This window comes from Bubalus bubalis, chromosome 10 (genome assembly GCF_019923935.1).
Source record: "Bubalus bubalis isolate 160015118507 breed Murrah chromosome 10, NDDB_SH_1, whole genome shotgun sequence".
Classification (NCBI taxonomy): domain Eukaryota; kingdom Metazoa; phylum Chordata; class Mammalia; order Artiodactyla; family Bovidae; genus Bubalus; species Bubalus bubalis.
In genome coordinates, this window is record NC_059166.1 from 26,849,660 (window position 1) to 26,863,286 (window position 13,627).

Sequence of the window (13,627 nt, forward strand, 5' to 3'; positions counted from 1 at the left end):
CCTTGCTGTGAATCCCTTAATAATGAAGAGGGAGATTTAGAGATTGTACCAGGACTTTCAACCTTAGTGATTCTAGAACTTGAATTTACTTAAGGGGTTAAAACACATGCCTGCCTGGTGCCTTCAGATCTGGAATAAGAGTTCAGTGAGTTTACACAGAGATGAAAAGATTAGAAGCAAAGGCTGAGTTCTCTGATACTCAGACTTCTTGAGCAGTTCACCTGCTTTTCTCACCATGAACCATAGAAATTACTAGCACCTCCAGTGTGCCTCTCCTAGAAAATGCAGAAATATTCCTTCAATTTTTTTTAATTTATTAAGTTATAAACAAATCAGTTGAATTCTCATCTTCTCCTGGATCAATTTATCTGCTTGTCTCTTTCCATCTCTGCCTCTCTCTTACACACACACACACACACACACACACACACACACACACACCCTCACTATTAAAAGGCATTATTCCTCACATTTGAAAATGCAGATGAAATTTCTTATTTCTATTATAACTTCCACAAAAACTATCCAAGCTTATGAGAGACCTTGGCAGACTCCAACTTTGAAAGGGAACTCTAACGATTCATGTTTAACCTCTGAGCCAAGAAAAGCCTGAATATTTCAAAACTTAGCATTTGTTTGGTGTTCTTTTTTTCCTCTTGTAGACTCTTTTATTCTTCCCCTCCAAAAGACTGCACAGGAATTTTTATCACCATTGGGGGCCTAATACTGGTGGTGAAAAAGCAAGTTCCTATCCTAATGCTGAACTAAATAAAATAAATGTCTTGGATGAATCAGGTTTCTTTATCAAGCAAACAAAAATGAAGGGATCTAGTTTACTGGAATAGTTGCGGTCCTCATTAAAATTGATGACTTCAAAGATTCTGTGCCTCTCTTCCTTTAACCAGGGCCATAAGCCAAGAATCTGCTGTGCTGCTAAAAACATCCTGTTATCGGGGTGTTGTAAAACAGACCACTGCAGGCATCTCTGCCTGTCCTCCAGGTTTAGATTTCTGTGTGACAGCAAGACAGGGTTGGGGTGAGTGGAGGAGGACAGACCTAGCCATTTGGCCACAGGTCGATCAGACCTAAAGTGCAACGTGGTATTTTATCTCCATGAACATCAAGTTTGAAAAAGAAAGGAAAGGAGCTGGATTAGCGTGAGGTGGAGTTCAGGTTTTCTAAGAAATGTGGGACTCTCCAAAAGTGTGCCTTTGTTTTTGGCACTAATTGCTAGAACCAATTACGTAGCTTATCAGATGTGGTTTGAGGGACTGAGTGGAGAAGCCACAGCAGAGGCTTGTCTTCATTGCTTGTTCCCAGTTGGGAACTTGGACTACGTCAGGGTCCTATTCTAGTTCAAGAACAGGCTTGAATAAGTGCTAACAGGATTTGTGATCCAATTAAGTTTACATTACTTCAACTTAATCAAGTAAACCTTGGTCTTAAAAGAGATTCCATTCTGCCCTAAGAGAGGTATGTACAAAGTTTGACCTGTATATCACAGACTGGCCAACAGACCCCATCTGCCTTGGGGGAGTAAAAAGGACAAGGCAAGACAGAAGGTCAATCCCAGTGAGTAAAGGCTTTCAGAGAGAACATTCTCAGCACTTCTCCTGAATCCTCTTCCCTATTTTTGACCATCTACATGGACTCACCCTCATATGGTAGATTGTCACTTTTGATATACTGAGTACTTTAATTTATTTTGTTGCTAAAAAAGTGAAGACATGTTAAAGGCATAATGTTATAGACAGAAAATTTCCACTTGCTGAAAGAACCACAAAGTATTTGTGTGTTCAATTTATCCATCCATTTACACCAACATAAAACACTTCAGGGAATGCAGAAGAATTTAAAAATTGGGTCTATGGAGGCAAATTTATCAAGCATACAAAACAAAGCAATAAGTCGGCAAGTATTAGGAGTGCAGTGTTGAAGGTAGAGGGAAAAGTCAGCGTGGACAAGAGAGGCTCAGCAAGGACGAACTTCTGAGAGAAGACGAATCCCAAGGGGAAACTTCAATGATATACAGATTTCCAAGTGTTCTTTCACCCTGAACCCCTTCCTTCACTTGGAATCTTGCACATGAAATCCAATGGAGGGAGCAATAAGAACAGAGCTCATCTCTTACCCTGTCCACTGCGTGTATTTCTCTCCTATTATTCTTCACTTTTAAATGGCTCACAGTTGAACAATCACTGAAATCTAGAAGGCACAAGGTACATAAAAGAGAGAAGATAGCCCTCCAGGTGCAGAGGACAGCATGATGAAGCTGAATAAGAAAGTGGTGATAGAAATGTTCTGATTTAGCACAATAAAAGCATTTAGGAAAAAGTGATCTACATGAAGTAGAGTCAATGGACAATGGGGGACAACACTCTGAAGAGTCTCAAGTTGGGGAGTGATGTGATAAAAATGAGAATTTAAGAAAATTAACATGGCAGCCATGTGCCTATAGTCTGTAATGGAGAAAATCAACTGAAGATCCAATGCTGCTGCTGCTACTGCTAAGTCGCTTCAGTCGTGCCGACTCCGTGCAACCCCATAGACGGCAGCCCATCAGGCTTCCCTGTCCCTGGGATTCTCCAGGCAAGAACACTGGAGTGGGTTGCCATTTCCTTCTCCCATGGGAGTAATCGAAATGCAGAAATAGCCGCCAATAGAGTTGCAACTGTAAAAATGGCAGTGCAGCTAACAGGACTCAGAGCTTGCGTGTATATGGGGGGTAAAGGAAATGGAGCCTAGAAAGTCATTTTTAATTGTTCAGACCAACTGAGGCCTTTATATTAGACACTTGAAGAAATTTGTAGTTTTTCATGGCCATTATTTCTATTAGATATTATACATTTGTGTGATTACTAATATATTTCTACCCCTATATTATAGAGTTTCAGGAGGCTGTGGACTCTGCCAGTTTGGTCATTAGAACTTAGCATTAAAAAATTCAAATATTTGTGAAACTAAGAAAACTCAATAAATAATGGTGTCATCGCTTGTATTGAGGGAGCTAAGGAGAAGTAGTAAGTTTGAGTTTTATCATGTTTTTCCTAGATGAGGAAAATAGATCTAAATGCAGATTTCTTACCCCAGTTTAAGATATGGGACTGAAGAGCAATTGAAATGTCAGGGGTGGGTATAAAAACTAAGCTATCAACAACAATCAAAACCATGATAATAAATCAGTTCTCCCGGAGAGAGTTTAAAGATGGAAGAGCAGAGTGAGCTGAAGATGCCCAAGCAAAAGTCAAATGGAGAACCAAAAAAGTAAAAATTAAAGAGTATTCCTCCCAGGATAAATCTGGAATGGTTTGCCATATGCCCACACTTTGGGCATTTATGAACTGTAACAGGAAAAAGTCTTCTTTCAAAAAAGTTTAAAACATTAGGAATTTAGGAATTGGGAATAAAATATACAAGTAATCAAGAAAAGTCCAAGACGTTTTTAAGACCCTATCAAAATTCTTCACTGTATTTATAAAATACGATTGACCACCTTACCCCAAACACTCTTAAGTGTCTGTGCTGAGAAACACTCACCCAGACAAACAGCTTTCCCGTTCCTTTTCTTTTTATCTCTCCTTTCTTTTTTTCCCCTATCTCCCACTTTGCTTTGGTAGCAACACATAAAATGTATCTCTTTCCTAGAGTTATATAAGCAACATGACATCTCCAAATCTCATTTGCTGATTTAGAATCATTCCACTTAAGTTTTGGGTTTGTTCTTGCTGCTGCTATCGTTGTGAGTTTGTTTGCTCTTAGAGTTTTTGTTTTGTTTTGCTTTGTTCTGTTCTTTGGCTGGTGGAAAGAGAAGAGAGAGAAAAGTGCAGGAATGACACAAACTGATTCCTTTATAGTCAAAGAAGGTGCCAGTACCCTCTTCCCATTCTTACTGAGACAAACAGACTTTTTTTTCTCAAAAACAAAGATAGCCCCAAGGGCATTCTTAGGATAAAGTTACAATGTGGATTTTCTTCTGTGTAATACTTTTTTCTATTTAGCCCCGTGAGAAATTATACAGATTTTAGGTAGAGAGTAAATAGGTACAGATTGTGAAGGCTCATATGCTAGATACCATAATTTATATCTAAAATTCAAAATGTTGAAATTCCGAAAGTGTTTTAAAGCTAAGTCTAATAATTAGTGGCAAGATGTCTGAGAGAAGAGAACTCAGGGAATACAAAGATTCTGCAACCACCAGCAGTAACTCTTGAGTAAAAGCTGCACAGCTACTTTCTGTAGCTCAAATAGTGGGTATATTCCAAAGGAAACATTAAATTACGAAAACTTAAGATAGGTCAAGGAACAACAGAGTCACAAGGATTCTCTGGTAAACCCGGAAGTTAAGTTTCAGAAGACTGTGGATCTGCTTGAAGCTACTACCTATTTATGAAACTTTCTTGGACCTTGTTCATTTATTTATGCATACAAAACTCCAAGTGTGTATCGCCAATGTGCCCAGCACTGCATGAAGCCAAAGGAATAAAAGACACAGTCCCCGCCCCAGGTGGTACTAGCGGTAAAGAATACGCCTGCAATACGAGAGACTCAAGAGATGTGGGTTTGATTTCTGGGTCAGGAAGGTCCCCTGGAGAAGGGAATGGCTACCCACTCCAGTGTTTTTTCCTGGAGAATTCCATGGACACAGGAGCCTGGTGGGCTACAATCCATGGGGTCGCAAAGAATCGGACATGGCTGAAGCAACTTAACGTGGAGCACCCACCTCGCCTCAGAGAGTTCAAGCTGGCAGGAGTTCCTGCGTTAGCCACCTTCATCATCTTCTCCCCCTCACTTTCTTGAAGATTTGGCATGTATCTTATTGAAAGCAGGTGGCTTTCATTGTTTCTACCACCTTACATAGCTATGATTCAATTTCATTTTCCAAAATTGACATCATTTTTTGTATCCGTTTCTATTTTCTCTCCTTCTAATTCTAAACTGCAGATGCAGCCAACTCACCTCTCAGGGTTTTTTTTTTTGCCCTAATGCTTAGCACGAAACAGGGAGCAGCCAGAGGTCCTTTTCCAGAACCTTAATGAAGTTCTGTGAAATAGAAAGAATTGTCCACGACTGAGGGGAGAAACTATTTAACATTAAACTTACACAAGAGTCAGGTTGAGGAGGAAGAAGTGGAGACACATGATCCATAAATACAAAAGAGAATGAGCAAGAGGATTTAAAAAAAAATCATTGAACACATCATCACTGCTTTGATGGAGCAAGATCAAAATATGATGGGTAACCTGCCAGGCAAACAGGAAATATTGTGGCATACCAACCACTCCCCCAGGGCTGAGTGGGCCTCAGGCAAAGCACAGTCAAATCATGATTTCAGGTTTTCTGAACACTGCTCTGCACACACACCAACTTCACAACAATCTCACTTCTGTCAACAACAGGGAATACAACCAGTTTTCTATTTTTAGTAGGCTGTTTTTTAAGAAAAGGTGTTCTATATTAAAACATGCAGCCATTCTAGTCTATAAAAATCCATTCTCTTTATCTTTGTGTTTTATTCTATGATCACAGTAATAATGATCTTCTGTCCCGGTATCTTGACACTACCTACTTTCCTCATAATCTTTCTTGCTGCCTAGCACACCAAACCCACCCAGTGAATGTTGTTGATCAACAGCAATTTTCACAAAGAGAAAGGCCAGGCCACACTGTATGTTGTGTGTTAAAGAGCGAGTTTCAGACATTACTCATAGCAGTTGTCCTCTTAAGAAGCAAGAATGAATGAGCAATGACCAGGGGGACTCTACTGTTGTTGGAGCCAATGACAGCATCCATGAAAAAGATGCTTGACCCTACCTTACTATCCAACCAGTTCCCGTAGGCTGGCCATTCTGGTCAGCCTGGGGTTCTTCCCCCCTTCCCCAGCATGCCATTGTTCTTATGCGCTTCTACATATGGAATTTCTTTCCCATTTAAAAACGTAGTTCCAGTGTGGAGATTCCTTAAAAAACTGGAAATAGAACTGCCATATGACCCAGCAATCCCACTGCTGGCATACACACTGAGGAAATCAGAACTGAAAGAGACACATGTACCCCAATGTTCATCGCAGCACTGTTTATAATAGCCAGGACATGGAAGCAACCTAGATGTCCATCAGCAGATGAATGGATAAGAAAGCTGTGGTACATATACACAATGGAATATTACTCAGCCATTAAAAAGAATACATTTGAATCAGTTCTAATGATGTGGATGAAACTGGAACCTATTATACAGAGCGAGGTAAGCCAGAAAGGAAAACACCAATACAGTATACTAATGCATATATATGGAATTTAGAAAGATGGTAATGATAACCCTATATGCGAGACAGCAAAAGAGACTCAGATTATAGAAGAGTCTTTTGGACTCTGTGGGAGAGGGAGAGGGTGGGATGATTTGGGAGAATGGCATTGAAACATGTATATTATCATATGTGAAATGAATCACCAGTCCAGGTTTGATGCATGAGACACGGTGCTCAGGCCTGGTGCACTGGGATGACCCAGAGGGATGGGATGGGGAGGGAGGTGAGAGGGGTGTTCAGGATGGGGAACACATGTACACCCGTAGCAGATTCATGTCAATGTATGGCAAAACCAATACAATATTGTAAAGTAATTAGCCTCCAATTAAAATAAATTAATTTATTAAAAAAATAAAGACATAGTTCCATGATTCTGCCTATTAAATGCATGTCTGATTCTTTGTGACTCCATGGACTGTATAGCCCACCAGGCTCCTCTGTCCATGGAATTCTCCAGTCAAGAATACTGAAGTGGGTAGCCATTCCCTTCTCCAGGAAATCTTTCAGACTCCAAGATTGAAACTGGGTCTCCCACACTGCAGGCAGATTCTTTAGTGTCTGAGCCACCAGGGAAGCCCCTATGAAATAAAATTTCTGTGAACTTTTCAAATCTCAAGGAATGTGCACTATTCTCAGCATTTATAGCCAATGATGGTCTGTATTTAGCATCTTAATGTACTTACTTTTCATCTTTACTCTTGTTTTCTGTGCCCTTGTCTTTTCTATCTTTTGTTTAGATTCTAAGACCTTCAGAGTTCACTGCCTTGAAGTACAGAACTGTGATTTACATATTCTCAGTCAAAAGTATGGCTTCTCAGTAAACCAGAAACTGGGTAATATTAAAGTATGCCCACACAAATACACATAGGATCATCACTGTGTGCTAGTTACTTTGTGTGTTATCCCACTTAATACTCACAGCAACCCTATGAGGCAGGTACCATTCCCATTTCCGTTTCACCAGTGGGGAAAACTGGGGCTTCCCTGGTGAGGCTAGTAGTAAAGAACTCACCTGCCAATCAGGAGATGTGGGTTCAATCCCTGGGTGGGAAAGAGCCCCTGGAGGAGGGCATGGCAATCCACTCCAGTATTCTTGCCTGGAGAATCCCATGGACAGAGGAGGCTGGTAGGCTACAGTCCATGGGGTTGCAGAGAGTCAGACAACAACTGAAGTGACTTAGCACGCAGTTGATGATGGGGAAAATTTAGCTCAGAGAAGTTACATATTTTGCCGAGCATTGTTACTGTTAGTGAGAGTAGTGGACTATACGTTTTATTGTATTCTAATTCAGGACCGTGTCTCCTGTCCCATAGATGTAATCATGACAAGGTAAGAGCTAGTACTCTTTTAAAAAAATCTTAATGAAGTCATATCTGTCTCTCCTACCCACCCCTCCTCTAATCTCTTCAACCTTTTCCCTTTTTCCCTCAAATATTGAATATTCCCAACATGAGGACATCACCTAGCATGACAGGTATATGTCAGGATATGTTTCCATGAAAAATAATAACAGGATCTGCCTCTCAGAGTTCATTTGTGTAAAAACAACACCACACTCTATGTTTTCAAGCGAATGTGTCATATCGATCATTTCACTCATTGGCATGCGGACCTGTTCTTCCTGCCTACTGAGTCAGTCAGAATTGGTACACTTGAGTGGATATGTGTCAACCTCATTGGAAGGAAAACTGCCAGCAAAAACAACACAATTTGTAAATACCAAGAATCATAAAGGTCACAGCCTATCCACATGGATTTTACTACTGGATCCTGACAACATTCCCGAGATGTAGAGAATGCCCATAAATGACTGGCCCCAATGTACAGGTGAAGAAACTGAGGCTGAGAGAAGTAAATGAATTACTGAAAGTTAATATAGCTTAGTGAGTGGTGGCGCAGTCACCAGAATCCATGTTTTTATTTCTTTCAAATTGTGATCTTTCCCCCACATTCCAGGAGAAGAGTGGAATGGAATGAAACTAGTCCTGTGATAGGACCTGGCCAAGTGGAAGCGCTGGAAAAACTAAGAGCCCTCGGCAGCATGAGGGGAAGTCCCCTGGTGCAAAACGAGGAAGATTCCACACCATCTGGGAGAAGAGGAAGGAGAGGCAGAAGAGTGGGCCCCTGCAGCTGGGGATTTGGCAGGAGAGACTGTTCTCCAATGTTCTCACTCAGAAAGTAAATGTATTTGAAATGCTGAAGACGCCACATATATTCTGTTAATAATTTACCAACTGAAACCATTAAACATGTTGACAAAAGCTTTTCCATTTACTATGGGTGTCTGTGGGTGATTTGGAATCACTCATTACCTTTATAAGCTCCTGGTTTATTTCTGAGTGTCCCAAATAATCAGCAGCAGCGAGGGCAGCTTAGACCAGCAGTGGACAGAGTTTTAGTTTGAACATACAACTATGCTGATTCCATGAAAAAGTGAAAGTGTTAGTCACTTAGTCATGTCTGACTCTTTGCGACCACATGAACCGTGGCCCTCCAGGCCCCTCTGTCCCTGGGAATTCTCCCGGCAAGAACACTAGAGTGCGTAACCATTCTCTTCTCCAGGGGATCTTCCTGACCCAGGGATGGAACTCAGGTCTCCTGCATTGCAGGCAGATTCTGTGCCATCTGGGCCAACCTGATTCCATACTCAGGCACTTTGCCACTAATGCACCAAGAGACTGTTGGCCCAGGCCTTCGAAGGCAAATTATATTCGCCAAAAGACAAAATGCATAGTGTAACCGGATATCTCTATATAAGGTGCTTGTTATTAAAAAAGTAACGATGTATTCTTAGAAGAAATACATCAAGATGTGGCCAGAGTTGAACATTCAATGAAAGCGAAGAAGCAGAACATTCTTATAATCAAATAGTTTTATTCTCTCAGAACCTTCCAAGTATACAAGGACAAAAGTTCCTGAAGAGAAAGGAACAAACTGTTCTTATCCCTCAGGGTGAATGAACTCTTTTAAGCTCTCATTTGTAAATAAAAACCAAGCAGTGTAATATTTGCTGTTTTAAAGATCTAGGGTCTTGTTCTGTTTCTGCTGTCTCCAAACTCCTTGTATATTAGTTATGAAGCATTTGGTTACAAATAACAGAAAATGCAGCTAACAGTGGTTTAAACAATGAGCGAAATTATTACTTTTCATAGAGTGAAGCCCAGAATGATTAAGTCCCAGCATGATTAAGTTGAAAGCTCTGTGACTTGCAACCATCTCTGTACTCTGCCATGCATCCAGGACAGGTTGTACCAGTAAACTAGCTCCCTCCAAGGCCCTCAGGTGGCTGCTGAAGCGTCCATGTCACATGGAGGTGATAAGATCCAGAGGAAACAAGGAAATGTCTGCCAGGTGTCTCCTTTTTGCAAAGTGAAAGAAACTTTCCAAGAAGCTTGGTCACATGCCTAAGCATAAACTCAACCACTTCACAAGGCTCATGGATGGAATCTTCATAATTGACTTGCCCTAACCAAGGGTCACACACCTAAGTGTAAACCCAACTACTTCACGAGGCTTATGGATGGAATCTTCATAACTGACTTGCCCTAATCAAGACACACTCCCTGCAGCCGAAGAGGAGGCCCAGCTGGCCTCTGAGCATGTGGCACTCAGAGGAGGGTAAACTAAATTAGAGGAAAGGTCAGTTTTCCAGGCAACAGGGATTATCTGCTACATCAAGGAGACTTCTGTCTTCTCTATGACTAGGTTTCCTCATATCAACTGGGTAAAGACTAGACTAGAGGTCACCACTAAGAGTCCTCCAGCTGCTAAAATTCCACAATTCAAAGACAAAGGTGACTCTTTCCCTTACCACCACCACTTAATGGGAGAATCAGCATGATTTAATGAAATCATAAGATTTTCCCAGAAAACAGTAGTGCGTGCATGCATCGCACTCAGTCATGTCCAGCTCTCTGTGACCCTTTCGGACTGTAGCCTGCCGGGCTCCTCTGTCCATGGGATTTTTCAAGCAAAAGTACTGGAGTGGATTGCCATTTCCTACTCCAGGGAATCTTTCCAAACCAGGGATCAAACCTGCATCTCCTGTGTCTCCTACACTCCAGGCGGATTCTTTATCCACTGAGCCATCAGAGAAGCCCAGAAAAGAGTAGAGTTTAGAAGAAATTAATATACAGTATATTAAACAAATGACCTCACTCTTAGAGTCAAGTGTACCAGTCATTGATCTCTACATTTCTGTGAGATAAATGAGGCTGTATCACTGGGAGAGAGAGAGACTGAGGCAGAGAGAAGCATAATGTGTAGCCCACACCTGTATGCTCTGACTTTGTCCAAATCAGTAAGTTACAGGTGGGAGAGGTGGGAGAAGCCCTTCCAGACTCCGTGTGCCATCTACATAGGGTGCAGCAATGATCCATTCAGGGCAGGGGAGAAAATGCTGGAATATCTATTTATATTTTTATCTCATCTTCTAATGTATACATGTAATATTTTATAATGTATATGATGTATTAGCATAGTAAAAGTGCATGCATATAATTTATAGCTGGGCTTCCCTGGTGGCTCAGTGGCAAAGAATCTGCCTGCAATGAAGGACACTGCCTGCATTGCAGGAGACACAGTTTCGATCCCTGAGTCAAGAAGATCCCCTGGAGAAGGAAATGGCAACCCATTCCAGTATCCTTGCCTGGGAAATCTCATGGACAGAGAAGCTTGGCAGGCTATAGTCCTTGGGGCACAAGAGTCAGACATGACTGAATGACTAAACAACCACCACCATAATTTATAGCTATATAGAAAGAGAAGATGGGGCTGATATATTTTATTTATACTGATAGAATACACAGTTAAAATCTTTGGAGTTTATTGGTACAGATTGTACTAGCTTTTTGATGACTTCATCTATGCCACAACTGGAAGGCAAAAAATATGTGCAGAAACTGACACAACTGGATTTGTGATGGCCTGAGGCTAATAAAGCAAGGCAGCCCTGAATCTGGGTTTAGAAAACTCAATTTGTGGTAAAACAGAGATTCCTAGTTAATTTTTATTTGCTGACCCTTTCAAAGGCCCTACTTTGTTTACCAGGAGACCACTTCTATTACTGTTTTCCTCCTCTCCCTCCTCCAAAGTACCTCCTGTTTTAAGACATGTCAGACTTGGTCTACCTGGCTCAGCAGATATGGCTTTATCTATATGGTCAGGAGGTCAGAGAGCTCTGTGGGTTCCCAGACCTTGTTTGCTCAGCCGACAATTGTGCATCTACTGAGTGCGAGACGGGAAACTACAAACATTCACCAGGACTCCTGAAGTCCAGTGTCTAGAAGTACTTCCCCGTATGGAGAGATCAACAAGAAAGCCAGCTGCTGCAGAAGAGCGGATAAAAAAGCAGCAGACCAAGGAGGGAATTTGGGGAGTCAGAGGTGGGTAGGAGTGGGAGTCAGGAACCCCCTCTAGGAAGAGATGGCTCTTAACCCTTTACCGAGTCTTGAAGAAGAGAGGAGTATGTCAAGTGCCACATTCCTTTCATCAAAAGGAGCAATAATGGCAGAGCCTAGGGCTCTCCACCTGAGGAAGGAGATGTGGGTAGAGGCAAAGAAGGGGATCTTTTTCCCTTTTGAATCTTATCTCTCCCTCCCTCCAGTCTCACTGACTCTGAAGGTGTGGCCTGGATGTGGGCCTTACCCCCAGGGGAATGTCCTTTGCCTGGACATGGGAGCTACCTGTCCCAGAGGCTGGGGCATGATGGCTCCCACAGCTGTCCAAGTGCTCTGGACTCCAAGGCAAATGTATTTCCTGGGGCCCTTTGCAAACAAACAAATAAATTAGAGATTAGTGGTTTTGATGGATGTGGAGGCAGGGAAGTAAGTGCAGAAGGTATATAATTTAATTTCTATGTATACCTCATGTAATGGGTATAGTTAATGTTAGTTGCTCAGGCATGTCTGACTCTCTGCAATCCCATGGACTGTAGCCCAGTGGGCTCCTCTGTCCATGGGATTTCCCAGGCAAGAATACTAGAGTGGGTTGCCATTTCCTCCTCCAGAGGATCCTCTCAACCCAGGGATTGAACCCAGGTCTCCTTCACTGCAAGCAGTTTGTCCCAGAGAAGCCCTGTAACAGGTTTAAACGGGTTTATTCAATGAGTTTAACCCAAAAATCTGCTGTAAAAAAATTGTAACCCCAACCTCAAGTTCATTCCAATGAGTCAGCACTTTAAAACTATATACTGGAAGGAAAACTGGACTTTTGACTCAGATAAGGTTGTTTTCCTTCAACCTTCTTCCACACTTCTGTCTTTCTTGGGTTGAGTTCAACAGTGGCTCAGAATCAGCCTTCCTGCCTTAATCCAAAATGGTCTGGATGGTGTTCGAAAACATGTCTATGTCATGATTCAACATAACAGCTCTTAATGCCACTCTGTTTTCCACGTTCAGAAGAAACAGGACAGGATTGCTTAACTGCTCCTTCCTGAAACGTGGAGGGAAGGGATGCAGGCACTGTGTAGTCAGAAAGGCAAGATTAGAGTACTGTTAGAAGCAGAGAAAAATCTTGTTTTGTAAGGAAAACAAGGATTTTACTATCAAAATAGGAAATCCATCAAAGCACTGTGGCGCCCAGTTCCTGGCAGAAAAACACTTGGGGTGGGGCAGGGTGGGGGAACGGTGTGGAGGGAAAGAAGTTAATATGTACCCAGAGTTCTTTAATTAGATGATTAAAAACAAGGCAAAATGAAACAGAAAAAGTGGAGGGCCTTTGCAGTCATTTTTTGAGTGTTGTTCAAGTTTGCAGCTCAGATGGTAAACAATCTGCTTGCAATGCAGGAGACATGGGTTTGATCCCTGGGTTGGGAAGATCCTCTAGAGGAGGAAATGGCAACCCACTCCAGTATTCTTGACTGGAGAATCCCATGGACAGAGGAGCCTGGAGGGCTACAGTCCATGGGGTCACACAGAGTGAGACATGACTGAACGACTGACACACACACAAGTTGCACAAGGAAATGGGAAGTTGGACTTAACTGGTGTACCATCCCCAAGTAGGTGTCCTCTCTGAGAGAAGCAGTCAGGGACCATTACAGGACCTTCCCTCATTACTAGGAAACACTAGCAATATTATCTACTCTCTCCAAAATCAACATTAATTTTAAAAAATAAGTGTGAAAATGTTAAAACATTCTAAATCAGGCATTTTTGGCCTTGATTTACAAATGCTTCATCCATTAGGTGAATGGCTGTAATACATTTTTTACAAAAGACTAGACCCAGCAGCACTGAATGAAGAGTATTACTCTTTGTTATCCAGTTTTCCCCTTTCTTGTTGCTGGACAGAAAGTGTAGCAAATATGCTTCAAAATCAGC

At 41.8% G+C, this 13,627-nt stretch overlaps 1 long non-coding RNA gene across 2 annotated transcripts in view; it reads left to right on the forward strand.

The window, feature by feature from the left end:
• The window catches only part of LOC112587400, a 52,970-nt gene extending 44,421 nt beyond the window's left edge, over positions 1–8,549 (forward strand). For both annotated transcript variants that reach the window (XR_006542305.1, XR_003111881.2), the window contains one exon: positions 8,262–8,549. This is a non-coding gene — a long non-coding RNA (uncharacterized LOC112587400). The remainder of the gene's footprint in view (positions 1–8,261) is intronic.
• The last annotated feature ends 5,078 nt before the right edge of the window (positions 8,550–13,627 follow it).